Source organism: Crassostrea angulata, chromosome 4 (genome assembly GCF_025612915.1).
Source record: "Crassostrea angulata isolate pt1a10 chromosome 4, ASM2561291v2, whole genome shotgun sequence".
Classification (NCBI taxonomy): domain Eukaryota; kingdom Metazoa; phylum Mollusca; class Bivalvia; order Ostreida; family Ostreidae; genus Magallana; species Magallana angulata.
The window spans coordinates 30480322-30495006 of record NC_069114.1 but is presented as its reverse complement, the minus strand read 5'-3'; the positions used below and the strand labels follow the sequence as shown (position 1 = coordinate 30495006).

At 33.9% G+C, this 14685-nt stretch overlaps 1 protein-coding gene and 1 long non-coding RNA gene across 2 annotated transcripts in view; one reads left to right on the top strand and one right to left on the bottom strand.

The window, feature by feature from the left end:
* The window catches only part of LOC128182214 (protein mono-ADP-ribosyltransferase PARP14-like), a 108846-nt gene that overhangs the window by 45638 nt on the left and 48523 nt on the right, over nucleotides 1-14685 (bottom strand).
* On the top strand, nucleotides 338-4600 carry LOC128179740 (uncharacterized). Its single transcript, XR_008243125.1, has 2 exons — nucleotides 338-742; nucleotides 4299-4600. It is a non-coding gene; the product is annotated as an uncharacterized LOC128179740 (long non-coding RNA).

The following is a 14685-nucleotide window of genomic DNA, read 5'->3' as shown; positions in this document are numbered from 1 at the left end:
AAGGGCTGGCCCCTATAATTAGGGGTCAGCAGCTCATACACGTATTTTTCTGATAGCAAAAATCGTTATCATTTTATGAAAAAAAATTAATTCAGTTATTGTTAATATATTAAATAATGTCATTTGGTATCAAATTTAAAAAGTTCTGTGCCCTATTTTTTTCAAATTTCATAAAACAAATATGTGTGAATCGTACATGAACGAGTTAATTTGTCTACATAGACACACAAGCGAACAAATGCCGTTTTAAGGCCCAGGCATTTACTGCATTACATTGTGTTGCGTTTTAGATAAATTGTTGTGATTCAATTTCATTTTTTTTTTCATCTAGGCTATATCATTTATGAATTCAACTACTTTTTTAACACGTTCTAATCGGCCACGCAGAACAAATGTTTGCAATGTTTGTCGCGGACCCGCGAATGTAAACAGTAACGAACGGCATTGTAGAAAAGAGAGAGCGTAATGCAGAAGATAAGTTGTGCATTTTTCGGTTTACACATGCATTTTCAAGTTACTGTGAAACAGATGAACATGCACAGGGAACAATACTACATATTTGTATAAGGAGGGATATATTCTCGTGTGAATCGTTTACGAGGAAATTCTGACAGCCACACTTCTGTCGACCATGTCGACGGATGTTTATGTTTCCATTGATCAGCCGTTGATAAGCTACGAGTAATAAAGGGGAAAAGATGGACATTAAAGTGTGTGATCTATGTGGATGTTACTGAAGAAGGTGAGGCTTTTTATTCCTTTTAAAGTTTCTTGTCTATAGTGGTTAAAATGTCAGCATGTTAACTGGTTAACATTTAGTCTATAGATGTACATGTAAGTACGTGCACACTGTCACTGATGTATGTTATTTTTCTAGTCCAGACAATATAAATCCTTTTAACAGAATTGAATCCCAAATGTTGTACCTTTCACTTGTTTTTTTCTCCTTTTTACCAGAATTTTGTGTAAATTACAATTCAATTTATTGACAAAATCCACATGTGGCGAAAGTCATACATACAGTATACAAATATACATGTAGTTGGTACTGTACATAGATTTTCTTATGATATGTCCATCGCGTATGAATTTACAAATATATCTTGATGATTAAACATCTGCTGGGTTAAGAATTTTATAAGAATTACAGAGTTAGATGTTTTGTTATGGTGTGGGTGTTTGTTTACTAACGTGTAATTTTTACATTGTTTACTGGATGTTTAGACTTGCTCGAGGTTCATTGGTGACTGGAAAGGATGACCAAAGGACTAAGTGCGGTTTTATGCAATTTTTGCCCCCCAAAATCAAAGTTTTAAAAAGAGCTTTAAAATAAGGTGAAAGATAGTTAAAATCATATTGAAAATAAAGGTGTAAAAGGTTATCACCACAGTGACGTCATAATGTAGAAATGACGTCATGAATATTGCATTATTTTGATAAATTGATGTTTTGTAGCAAAATATGGGTGTTTTCCGATGGTTTTTCGACTGGGAAACATCGAGCGCAGGCTTGCTCAAGTACCATTTTTTAGTATAATATGTATAACTATCTGAAGAAAAACATATGTTAAAATCGCACTTGAGCAGACCTGCGCTCTATACTTCCGAATGCAAAATATAGAGCAAAAATGAGAATATCTTCATTTGTTTGCATTGTGGGAATTAGGTCATTTAAGTGACGTCATAGATAAACAGCGAGTGAGCAATGATGACTAAAATCAAGATTAAAGTTATAGGCATCCTCTTTACAATGATTTGTGAAAATTTCATTTTCATACGATACTATTTAAAAATTGGTTGAAATCGGGGGCAGATATTTGACCATACCGCACATAGTCCTTTATCTATTTAAAAAAAAATTAGATTGTGAATTTTCAACTCAAAATTCAAAGCAGGGTCTAATTAGAAACATATGATCATATTCTTGTGCGGAAGACTCCAAATGTAGACATAAATACCCTGTAGACATACATGTAACATCAAGTAAATAAAATTGTATACTTCAGACTTCAGAGTTAAAACATGACTAAAAAGTCTTTAATATTTTTATGATGCCGATCAATGTATCATTAGAGAGGTTTAGCAGACCAACGGGTAACCGGTACATGTACTTGTACATGTAGTTTACAAGTTAGAACTATGCGTACCACTCTACCAGTTCACATAATTTTTCTTGTTTAGCAGTTTTGATATGTACTTGAATTGTCCTTGTTAATGTTTAAAATGTAATTTTTCATTTATATTCTCTTTTTTTAATCTGACTACTGGCAGTACTGGCATGCCAGCAGTTCTTGTCAAGGACCATTTCTCGCTGGTGCAATGTTACATCATATTTTCGTATATAATTTTATGTGTTGATAAAATGACGTAACAATGCACTGATGAAAAATGGTACTCAACGATAACTGATCGCAAGCCAATATTGATTAATTACAGACAAAAACTGAAGGTTGCAAGTGTTATTTTTTATTGAACACCATTGTTTAAAATAACTTTTTGTATATGTGACGGTCAGACCGGTTTAAATACCAGTGTTCAGTTGGTAGAGCACCTGACTAGAGATTCAGGGGGACCAGGTTTAATTCCTGGTTTGGTCCTTCATTATTTCTCCCATCCTGTTACAATATTAAGGCTTGGACGTTTCTGTACTTAGCCGATTCGGTACATATCACTATACATTAGATGTGATACGATACATATCACGATACATTGCAACTAAATGAAAACATGAATAAGGGTTAAAAATTTATTCAATCTGTCGATGTATTACCGCATGTCCAAAGTTATTTTGATATATTTAAAATGAGCGTTGCACAATTTACAAATTACTTAAGTCTCATATACACTACTTTTTCATTAACAAGTAATCCAAAAGTTGTCCACACTCCAGATTTAGCTTCCTAACAGGTTTGACAACTTTACGAGGTTTTCCGCCATCTTTGTACTTTCATATTAGGCGCGCAGACTAAAAATAGCCGATATATGAAGCTCAGATATTTTTGGAAAATAAAAAAAAGTCCGCATAGGTATCGTAATGTATTAATGGTAAATGTAACAATCCAAATATCGTCAAAATAAATACCGTGGTGCATCGGTGGATCGTTCCATCCCTATACAATATTGGTGTTGTAACCAACCCCTGGAACTGACAGGTTAACTCCTGCCAGGGGAAGAGCCAGGGGTGATCTTTGAGGGTGAAGATCATTTAAAGGGGGGGGGGATGTGACGGTCAGACTGGTTTGAATACCGGTGCCAGATACATGTAGCTCAGTTGGTAGAGCACTTGACTAGAGATTCAGAGGGCAAGGTTCGAATCCCAGTCTGTTCTGTCATTATTTCTCCCATCTTGTACATATATATCAGATCTATTCAAGTCAGTGTCAGCTACATTATGCATAAACAATTTTACCCGCTCCTAAACCACAAACTTTCTTATTAGTGGATTCAGCTTACCGCTGATTGGCTGCTGTTGCAGCAGACTTATAATATATGCACGCACAAAACACAATGAACTTATCAGAGAATGAAAAATTCATCGAGTTACTTTCAACTGTTGGAATTTGGGTATTTTTTATAAATGTATACTTGTGACAAAACATATGATTATGTGGTACATACAGCTGTAGCTTTATGAAGAAAATTTGGGTTAGACATATATATCTACCATGCAAGTAAATGATATTTACTAAAACTTCCAATTTATGACGCACGAAATATACGCTACTTTTATAAAGATTGACATACATGTAATGTAACACATTCTGTGAAAAATAATCTATTAAAAATTCTTCATTAAGTTTACTCATACATGTTTTATGCTTATTACACATAGTATTGTTTTTAAAAAATGTAATTTAAAAGAAAAGAAACCAAAACCCTCGCCAAATTTATTTGCAAAATAAAAACCCGGTAGAATTGATAAAACATGGTATACCAGAAGGAAATACATGTACTTTGACGCTGTTCAGATGGGTAATATTCCTTTGTAATTTTCGAATTGAAATGCTTGACTGTTGCACTACAAGAAATAAACTCAGCTCTCTCTCTCTCTCAAACTCTCTCTCAATCTAATAAGTGTCTATACCTAAGAATTTTTTTTAATATTATATTATGACTTGATATGCAAATTTTTGATCCTGTACTGCCTAAATGTTATGTCATGTATTGGGATATGTAATACTTATTACACTGCATGGTCAGTGTATTTTTTCCAGAAATAATATGCATATGTTAATGTAAACACAGCTATTACTAGTACATGTATGTAAAAACAGCTAATTATTATTTTTTTTATTTCAGCTCAAAACGAACTCTTGTTCCGACATGGCACCACATTGCTTTTACCTGTTGATTCTTGTGGGTCAACTCTTGAGATTAACCTGTCACCTCTATCCACATGCATATTCCTTGTGTTCTACAGACTTTTTACCGGTAATTCAAATTAAATCGGATAATGCATGAACAATAATGGAACTTTATGAAAGCATCATCCCATGTTGTGGTTTGTGTTTGATAAGAAATTATGAAAAACAAAATTAAGGCTATTTAAAGAAATTCATAATTGTTGTGAAAATTTGTTTTTCAATAAAAGTATGCAATTATGTTTCCTTTATTTTTTATTTTATAAAGGTATTTAGATGTGTTTACATGATTGAACCCCCCCCCCCCACCCCACCCCATCCAATTGTCTGCATTAAGATTACATTTAGGATATGTAAATGTACATTTGACTTTGAAATAACATCTGCTATGATAATTACTTTTGAAATGAACAAAAAACAACCTATTTCTACCTTTCTAAGGTATATATGCATAAAAAAAGGAAAAAAACATGTCAAATTTTGAACATTTTTCATGGAAATCAACTCTGTCTCCACCTACCTGGGTGTTTGAATTTTATTTTAATTTAAGGCAGATATCTAACTTGTAGGTTGTATCTTACTGTTTTAGCATGGTTAGAAGGAGACTAGAAATCAAAATAGATTAGATATTCACTAAATATGATTGTTAGCTTACTTTTTTTCATAAAAACAAGAAATCACAAGCAGGACAGCTGTCTATTTGTTAATTAAAATGGTGTAAATCATAAAATAAACAAATAATTAGGATCAAATTTTAGAATCATCGATGATTGTTTTCAAATATGTGTGAGATATGACTCAAGGAAATTGCCATAAGTTTCATAAAATTAGGTAAAACATTTTTAACCATGACTTTTTATGAAAATCAAAAGGGGGGGGGGGGGTATACATGTAAGGATATTTCTAAGTGATGTGAAGCTTTTATCATGATTATATAATGTAGATGCATGTTGTATTGAATAAGGTTTCTTTTCAAAGGTGGTTGAACAACAATTGACCTCTAAAAGGTCAGGTAAAGATGTTTTACTATGGAGAACCCTGTAAATCTGTGTTTACTAATGGAAATTGGAAATGGGGGGTTCACTTAAATGGCCATATTTTTATTAAACCTCAATGGAATTTGCAATATGTGGTATTCTTTTTCTCAGAATTGCATTAGCTTTCTTATTCTAAGACAAACCGTCTTTTCATAAAATGTTAGTGTACTAATTGCAGTTAAAGGTACATGTACAAGGAATAGTTTCGGATAAAGAACCGTCAATATTTTTGTAAAATTGATAGTGACTGTACTTGAAGATTTACCAGTGTTGCGTAGATTCATGAAATGAATTTTAATGTTTATCAATAGTTAATGGGATGTCTCTTGTTGGAATTGGTAAGGCCTAAAAAAAAAATAATGTGTTTAGGGTAACACTAATGAAAAAATTAGGTTAGGTAGGTGGGGATTTTTTTTTATTTTATCTATTTTTTTTGCCTGAATCCTAAGAATGTTTGTTTGTTTCATATTTAAAAACGTATTTTTTATTGGATATAAGATAAAATTCACAGTCGGATAAAATCAGGCATCTAAAAATGGGAGGATCGGGCCATTTTTGTAGGTTAGGTCGGGTTACCCGAAACACACAACTTTTTTTTTTTAGGCCTAAGCAATATTAAGGCCCCTAATTTTAAGTACATGAGAAGCAGTAATAAATTGTGAAACTTGCGGCTTTGACTGTTGTGTTGCCTTTACACAGTGAAATTGAAGGTTACAAACTGGAGGTTATATAACATGAAATGGAGGTGGATGGGATATTATATGCCTATTTAGTATCTACTGGGTATGAGGACAATAGCAAGTTTATTGTCCCTCAAGACAGCAACTATTTCATGAGGCAAAGCCAAGGGAAATAGTTGCTGTGGGGTGGGACAATAAACTTGCTATTGTCCAGATAGTCAGTTAATTGGTATATTATTGTACCGAAGAAAACTTTATTTGTCAGCGATGCAGAATTTCTTGATGATAAACAAATTAGAGTTATCAAACTTTGTATTTAATGCGGTGATCTGATTAGGTCAGAGGTGTTCCGAGTTTAAAAAGGAGGGAAATCAAATTCTGCTGATGAATGGTTTTGATGACTATTCACCATGGGCAGATACCATGGATACTATTTCAAATTAGATAGAAAGCAAGTTTGTGTGGGCGCCTTCTAGTGATCAGTTTGTCCGTCTGTCCATCCGAGATCGCTTGACCGGAGCATAGCTTCTCTCCCCTTGGCCCAATCTGGCTCATACCTCATCCACAGGGTTCCTTTGGGTTAAGGATGTGCAGTGACCTTGAACCATGTTGTTAGGTATAAGGTTAAGGTCATAGTAGAATTACATATATAAAATCCTTGTCTGGGGCATATCTTCTCTCCCTTTGGTCCAATCTGGCTAATACTCACAGACTGTCTCTATTGTTAATCGATGTGCAGTGACCTTGCATGAAATTTCTAGGTAAAGGGTGAAATATCATATCGGATCATGCAAAAATCCTTTTTTCAGAACATATATACTTTCTACTAACCCCTATAGGGCTCAGACTTCACATAAGCAGAGCTTTTGAGTAAAGGGTGTGCAGTGACCTTGAACCTATTTTCAAGGTAAACTGTGAAGGTCATAGCAGAATTATATTTAAAAAATCCTTGTCTGGAGTACATCTTCTCTCCCTTTGCTCCAATCAGGCTCATACTTCACCCACATGATGCCTTTGATCAAAGGATATGCAATGACCTCTAATGATATTTGTAGATCAAGTGTCAAAGTCATATCAGATCACACAAAAATCCATATTTTAAGAGCATATATATACTCTCCTTTTAGCCCCTAATTGGCTAATATTTTGCCTAAACAGAGCTTATTGGTTAATGGCGTGCAGTGACCTTGAACCATGTCAATGTGAAGGTCATAGCAGATCTTTATAAAATTAGTTTTAGACAGTAGAATATTTCCCGGATATGCTTAATCTTGGTCAGATTGAACAAAAATGCCTATATGTTAGGGGCAATGAAATTGAATTAGAAGTTCTATGCCAGCTGGAATAATTTCAAGTTATAGGTCAAGGTCAAAGCAAAATTCTCTAAAATAACATCAGCGGGGCCCTTTGAAATGTTCACCATTTCAATGTTGTCTGGTTCATAGTAATTTTAAATAAAAATATTCACAGAGGAATAATAAAATTAAGTAAACTATACATCGATAAGTTTCTGACAATTGATGATGCAACAAGCGCATAGTACGAAAGGTCAACCCTTTGAAAAGCAGTGTAGAGGAAATGTTGCTCGGAATTATGTTTTAAACAAAATTGATTTTTTACGGAAATTTTAATTTTGCATTCTGGGTCAAGAAATTAGATGTTAGTTCCAGATAAAGTTAACTTTTACCTAAAATGAAGTCAAATTTGTTAAGTCGTACTTAAACACATTCTGATTTTTTTGTTAACTCGGTCTTGAAATGGTTATGTTTTTTGTTAATTTGTACTTAAAACCATTCGGATTTTTTTAAGTCATACCAAGAATCATTCGATTTTTAAAATCTTTTTTGTACTTAAGTTACTTTTGTCATTAGATTAAGAACACTGCTTCTTAGAGGTACTTCTAGCATTACTTTCGACATCAGCGGAAAACCCACTCGTTGCTTTGCAACGAGCTTTGCTCTAGTTATTCTTTTTTTTCTTTTTCTGACTTTTTTTAAGCGCAATTTCTCAAAAACTTTTCAGGACTGATAAAGCATGATCGGTGCTACATATTATTAAATTTTCAAATGATGACGTCACTTCCGGTTTCAGATATTGACGATTTTGTAAATTTTTAAGGGTCATTTTGTCCACGCATCTCCTCCAAAACTAATCAAGAGAGAAGCTTGAAATTTTCAGGGATTGTAGATGAATGTATGTAGATGTACCCCCATGCTTCCAATTATGAAAATGGCTCAAGGCCTCGAAGCTCGCCTGAACCTGAAAATTAGAACCAATTTCTTTCACGAAATTTTCGCACATTTTCTGTAATATCTTTTGATGTATAAATATTTTGTTAAAACATGTAATGCAAAAGATGGTTATTTTTGCAAGACCTTTAATTTGATATCAAGAAAAAGGGGCTGGCCCCTCAAATAAGGGGCCACGAGCGCTCTAAACTCTTTTTACAATAACTCTTTACTGAACAATATTTTGTTATTAATTATAGAAGCAAAAATGTTAACTGTACAGCTGTATATCTATTCAGTACAATACCTTAGTCATATGCTACGTAATTAGGGGTTTCAAGGGGCCAGAAGTTCAAAACTTTGATCGATAATATCAGAAAAAGGAGAAATATTTTGAATAGCACTGTAGAACAAAAGCTGTTTGAAATAATGTTCTCAACAATACGAAAACTAAAATTTTGTTGTTGGTGGCCCCGGTAAGGAGTTTAAGGGTCGGCCCCTAAAACACATTTATACAGATATCTTGAGAAAGGTTAACAATTCGTGAACACTTGTTGAACAAAATATGTTAATATTTGCAAGACCTTTAATTTGTTATCAAGAAAAAGGGGCTGGCCCCTCATATTAGGGGCCAAGGGGGCTCTAAAGTCTATGAATAATAACTCTTTACTGAAAAATATTTTGTTATTAATTATAGAAGCAAAAATGCTCACTGTACAGCTGTTTATCTATACAGTATCATACCTAATTCATATATTACGTAATTAGGGGTTTCAAGGGGCCAGAAGTTGAAAACTTTGATCATTAATATCTGAAAAAGTAAAATATTTTGAAAAGCAATGTAGAACAAAAGTTGTTCAAAATATTGTTCTTAACAAAGTGATACCAAAAATGTTGTTGTTAGTGGCCCCGATAAGGTGTTAAAAGGTCAGCCCCTAAAACACAGTTGTTTAGATATCTCGATAACGTTTTACAATTTGTGAACACTTGTAGAACAAAATATGTTTAAATTAGCGAGCCCTTTTATTTGATATCAAGAAAAAGGGGCTGACCCCTAAAATTAGGGGCCAGAAGGGCTATTAAGTCTTTTTATAATAACTTTTTTTCTCACCAATAATTTGATATTATTCATAAAGCAACAAAGAAGCTTTTTTTATGCTTAATTTTAAACTGAAATCCGTTTTAAAATCGGACGATGCATTACAATAATATTGGGATTTAAAAATTGAGTTTTCCGGAAATTTTGATTCCACATTCTTGGTTAAGAAAATAGCGTTATGTTCAAAGTAAAATTAACTCGTACCAAAATTAATTGTTAAGTCGTACTTCAACACATTCGGATTTTTTTATTAAGTCGTTCTTGGAATCAGAAAGGTTTTTGTTAATTCGTACTTAAAATAATTCGGATTTTGTTAAGTCGTATCAGGAATAATTCGATTTTTTTCATCTTTTAATTATCGTTACTCTTGTTATTGGTTCAAAAGCTCTGCTTCTTACAGGAACTTCCAGCTTTACTTCCGACATTAACGGAAGACCCACTCGTTGCTTTGCAACGAGCTTTGCTCTAGTTATCAGACCAATTCGTTCATTATTAACAGAGTTATGAAGTTTTTGGCATTTGAGTTTCAATTGTCGTGATTGACATGTACTGCAAAAATATCATAACTCCCAAGCCCTTCATTCAATCCTCATGAAAATTCGTGAAAATGAACCTCGGACACCATTCTCATTTTCTGCCAAATATGCAGCGAATTGAACAATCAAGACGAAATTCCTGAGATTAAACGGCGCTTATTGCCTATACTGGGAAATTAATATTACACAGTACACGCACCAACCCCCCCCCCCCCTCCTCCTATTCACAATATAATTTAGTTTTCCTGGCCTGATTTTACTAGATCCTTCATCTTGAACCTTTATTTTCAACCTAGTTCAATTCTAGATTACTGTACTACATGTAATGACCAAATCCGAGATCCACATCTCAAAATTCTATTTTCGATTTATTTACGACGAAAATCAAGCTCTGGTCTTTTCACCCCCCTCCAGACACAAACACGCATCAATATTTCAAATGACCTCGCACTGTTACCAAACCTGAATAGTCAGACATCTTACACGTTGTTTTTCATCTCATACAAAAACTCAGCTCTTCTCCCGGGCGGAAACGCCCCAAATTCAAAGACAACTTCGGGAATTATTTTGCGTCAGCCATGTTTTGAGACATCTGCAAAGGCTGTGTGTTCTAATCTCGCCGGAGCCAAGATTTCTTATTTCTCTCTATTTCTTTCTCTCCTTTTTATTTAATTTTCTAACTAAAATATTCAACATAAAAGGGTTGTTGGACTAAAATTCAAGTTGAAAAACACTCTTCAATTAAGATTTAGACAAAAACAGTCTTTTATAATTAGGGTCTTCCGTCTTCAGCGGAAGACCCTTCTATTCTTATTGTTATTAGGGTCTTCCGTTTACAAAGGGTGACCCTCTTTTTTTCTTCGGTTTCTTTTTATTACAGGTTATTAGACGTGTTATTAGGCCAAAAGACCTCTTATTTAAAATGAAATAAAATGGGGCTGGTCCTTCAAATTAGGGATCCAACGGGGTGTATAATTCTTCATCCATCGCTCTTTAATATCACATCTGCATTTCCTGATATGTTTCGTTGATGAAGATAAAAGGAAAGGTCATTTCCTCTTCTAAAAATCAGACGGAAGACCTCCTCGTTGCTCGCAACGAGATCGTGTCTAGTTATTATTATTATTTTTTTCCACAAATTTTGTGCACGAGATTTCTCAAAAACTATTCGACCGATTTCGACCATTTTTTCAGAGAAGATGAGTCTTGATGTAAACTTCATACGTTTTTGAGATTTTTCCTGTCGGCACTTCCGGTACCGATTTATCGGCCATTTTGTACATTTTTACGACCTATTTTGTGCAGAGCTGATCTCAGAAACTATCAGAGATATGACTATGAAATTTTCAGGATAGGTAGTCTATAGTCTGAAGTTGTGCACTATTATTTTGTTTTACGCCAGTGGCGCCATTTTTTGGAGCTCGCGTAGGCACGAAAATTGGGTACGAATTTTCATTCAAATTCTTCATACGTTTTCATCTGTATCTTTTTATCAGTTGATATTTTGTTAAGACATATATAACAAATATAGTAGATAATTAAACGTTCTTTCCAACAAAATCAAGAAAAAGGGGCTGGCCCCTTAAATTAGGGGCCAAGACACTCGTAAACTCTATTGCAAATAACTTAAAAACGATCAAAATTTGGTAATGCAATATAGAAGCAAAGTTGTTGATTGTAGCAATATTTATCAGGTAAAATCATTTTCACACCCATTTATGACGTAATTAGGGATTTTAAGGGGCCAAAGTACTTAAACTTTGATGCAATATATCTAGAGAAGGAGACATATTTTGTTAGGTAATGTAGAAAAGAAAATGTTTGCATTGATGATTCTAATCAATTCCACTAATCAAAACTCCAAAGTCTGTCCCCATTAAGGATCTATAGGGCTGGCCCCTAAAATATTCAATCATTTGTATCTCAAAAATGAACAACAATTTTAGATGGGTGTAAGAACAAAAAATGTTAGTATTCGTGAGAACTGTCGATTGAACTCAAGAAAAAGGGGCTGGTCCCTTAAATGAGAAGCCAAGACACTCGTAAACCATATTACAGATAACTTGAAAACAAGCAAGATTTCAAATATCTTTGGTACTTAGCCTTTTTTACAAAATTGATACCAGCGAGATTTTAGTCACTGTAAGTGATTGAGACACAAACTTTTATAAATGATAGACAATCGATTGAAGATATATTTAACGGGTTTTCTTTTGTCAACCGTCACTTCCGGTACTCACCAGAAGAGTTCAAACAATTCATTTTTTTCACAAGTTTAACTGATTATCTTTGGTGTTTCATCTGCTATGATTAACAGTAGTGTACACTAAACATATGTATAAAAAACCCTAGCTTTTATTTTCATAAACCTCTTTTGTTCGTCCGTTTTCGGTCTCGAGACAAAAAACCTAGATTCACCAAGATCGCAGATTTGGCAGAGAATATCGATATTTCATCGTATCATATGAAAACAAAATCGGACGGAAGACCTACTCGTTACTCGTAACGAGATCTAGTTATTATTATTTTTTTCCACAAATTTTGTGCACGAGATTTCTCGAAAACTATTCGACCGATTTCGACCATTTCTTCAGAGAAGATGAGTCTTGATGTAAACTTCATACGTTTTTGAGATTTTACCTGTCGGCACTTCCGGTACCGATTTATCGGCCATTTTGTACATTTTTACGACCTATTTTGTGCAGAGCTGATCTCAGAAACTATCAGAGATATGACTATGAAATTTTCAGGATAGGTAGTCTATAGTCTGAAGTTGTGCACTATTATTTTGTTTTACGCCAGTGGCGCCATTTTTTGGAGCTCGCCTAGGCACGAAAATTGGGTACGAATTTTCATTCAAATTCTTCATACGTTTTCATCTGTATCTTTTTATCAGTTGATATTTTGTTAAGACATATAGAACAAAAGTAGTAGATAATTAAACGTTCTTTCCAACAAAATCAAGAAAAAGGGGCTGGCCCCTTAAATTAGGGGCCAAGACACTCGTACACTCTATTGCAAATAACTTAAAAACGATCAAAATTTTGTAATGCAATATAGAAGCAAAGTTGTTGATTGTAGCAATATTTATCAGGTAAAATCATTTTCACACCCATTTATGACGTAATTAGGGATTTTAAGGGGCCAAAGTACTTAAACTTTGATGCAATATATCTAGAGAAGGAGACATATTTTGTTAGGCAATGTAGAAAAGAAAATGTTTGCATTGATGATTCTAATCAATTCCGCTAATCAAAACTCCAAAGTCTGTCCCCATTAAGGATCTATAGGGCTGGCCCCTAAAATATTCAATCATTTGTATCTCAAAAATGAACAACAATTTTAGATGGGTGTAAGAACAAAAAATGTTAGTATTCGTGAGAACTTTCGATTGAACTCAAGAAAAAGGGGCTGGCCCCTTAAATGAGGAGCCAAGACACTCGTAAACTATATTACAGATAACTTGAAAACAAGCAAGATTTCAAATATCTTTGGTACTTAGCCTTTTTTACAAAATTGATACCAGCGAGATTTTAGTCACTGTAAGTGATTGAGACACAAACTTTTATAAATGATAGACAATCGATTGAAGATATATTTAACGGGTTTTCTTTTGTCAACCGTCACTTCCGGTACTCACCAGAAGAGTTCAAACAATTCATTTTTTTCACAAGTTTTACTGATTATCTTTGGTGTTTCATCTGCTATGATTAACAGTAGTGTACACTAAACATATGTATAAAAAATCCTAGCTTTTATTTTCATAAACCTCTTTTGTTCGTCCGTTTTCGGTCTCGAGACAAAAAACCTAGATTCACCAAGATCGCAGATTTGGCAGAGAATATCGATATTTCATCGTATCATATGAAAACAAAATCGGACGGAAGACCTACTCGTTACTCGTAACGAGATCTAGTTATTATTATTTTTTTCCACGAATTTTGTGCACGCGATTTCTCGAAAACTATTCGGCCGATTTCGACCATTTTTTCTCAGATGATTGCCAGTGGTCATAATTCTAGAAGTTTTTTTAAAATTTGAAATCGGCACTTCCGGTTCCGATTTACGGCCGATTTTGTAAGTTTTTACGACTAATTTTGTGCAGACATAAACTCAGAGACTATCAGAGATAGTCTTATGAAATTTTGAGGATAGGTAGACCATAGGTTGAAGTTGTGCACAATGTAGTTTTTTTGCGCCAGTGGCGCCATTTCTATGAGCTCGCATAGGCTCGAAAATTGGGTACGAATTTCGAATCAAATTTTTCATACGTTTTGATCTGTATCTTTTTATGAGTAGATATTTTGTTAGGACATATATAACAAAAGTGGTAGATAATCAAAAGTTCTTTTCAACAAAATCAAGAAATAGGGGCTGGCCCCTTAAATTAGGGGCCAAGACAGTGATAAACTCTATTACGAATAACTTAAAAACGATAAAGATTTTGTAATGCATTATAGAAGCAAAGTTGTTGATCGTACCAATATCTATTAGAAAAAATCATTGCCACGCCCATTAATTACGTAATTAGGGATTTTTAGGGGCCAAACTACTTAAACTTTGACGAAAAATAACTAGAGAAGTATACATATTTTGTTAGACATCATAGAAGAGAAAATATTTGAAAAAATGATTTAAATTGATTCCACTTATCAAAAGACGAATTTCTGTCCCCATATAGGATGTAGAGGGCTGGCCCCTAAAATATTCAATCATTTGTATCTCAAAAGTGATCAACAATTTTA